The sequence below is a fragment of the Sinocyclocheilus grahami genome, unplaced genomic scaffold, assembly GCF_001515645.1.
Source record: "Sinocyclocheilus grahami isolate Dianchi unplaced genomic scaffold, SAMN03320097.WGS_v1.1 scaffold1156.1, whole genome shotgun sequence".
NCBI classification, from domain to species: Eukaryota; Metazoa; Chordata; class Actinopteri; order Cypriniformes; family Cyprinidae; genus Sinocyclocheilus; species Sinocyclocheilus grahami.
Window position 1 is genome coordinate 469102 of NW_015506335.1, and position 1157 is coordinate 470258.

The following is a 1157-nucleotide window of genomic DNA, read 5'->3' on the forward strand; positions in this document are numbered from 1 at the left end:
TCCTTGTTCAAGCTCTTGTTCTGTCCAGGCTGGACTATTGCAATGCTCTCTTGGCAGGTCTTCCAGCCACTTCTATCAAACCTCTACAATTAATCCAAAATGCCGCTGCAAGATTAATCTTTAATAAGCCGAAAAGGACATATGTCACACCTCTGTTCATCAATTTGCACTGGCTACCAGTAGCTGCTCTCATTAAATTCAAGGCATTAATGTTTGCCTACAAAACCAACACTGGCTCTGCACCCATTTACCTAAATTCATTACTTCAGAGTTATGTGCCCTCTAGAAGCTTGCGTTCTGCAAGTGAACGGCGTATTATTGTTTCATCTAAAAGAGGCACAAAATTATATTCACAGAGTTTTTCATTAACTGTTCCCTCCTGGTGGAATGACCTACCCAAATCAATCCGAGCAGCTGAGTCCTTAACCATCTTCAAGAAACGACTAAAACATATCTGTTCCACCTTTATTTGGCCCTCTAACTCTAACACTTTCTATTCTATTTTAATTCTACTTTATCTGTATTTATCTTTTTTTATTCTTTATTTAAAAAAACAACAAAAAAACAAACAATTGCTTTCTATTTTTTCTATTCTATCTACTTTTTTTTCTTTGTTTGTGTGTGTGAGTATATATGTGTGTGTGTGTGTGTATAATATATATATATATATATATATATATATATATATATATATATATATATATATACACAGTGGTGTGATGGTGTGATGGCCCCCTTCCTGATTTCTTATTTTTTTGCATGTTTGTCACTTTAATGTTTCAGATCATCAAACTCATTTAAATATTAGTCAAAGATAACAAGTGAACACAACATGCAGTTTTTAAATGAAGGTTTTTATTATTAAGGGAAAACAAAATCCCAAACTACATGGCCCTGTGTGAAGAAGTGTTTGCCCCCTAAACCTAATAACTGGTTGGGCAACCCTTAGCAGCAACAACTGCAATCATGCGTTTGCGATAACTTGCAATGAGTCTGTTACAGCGCTGTGGAGGAATTTTGGTCCACTCATCTATGCAGAATTGTTGTAATTCAGCCTCATTGGAGGGTTTTCGAGCACTAACCACCTTTTTAAGGTCATGCCACAGCATCTCAATAGGATTCAGGTCAGGACTTTGACTAGGCCACTCCAAAGTCTT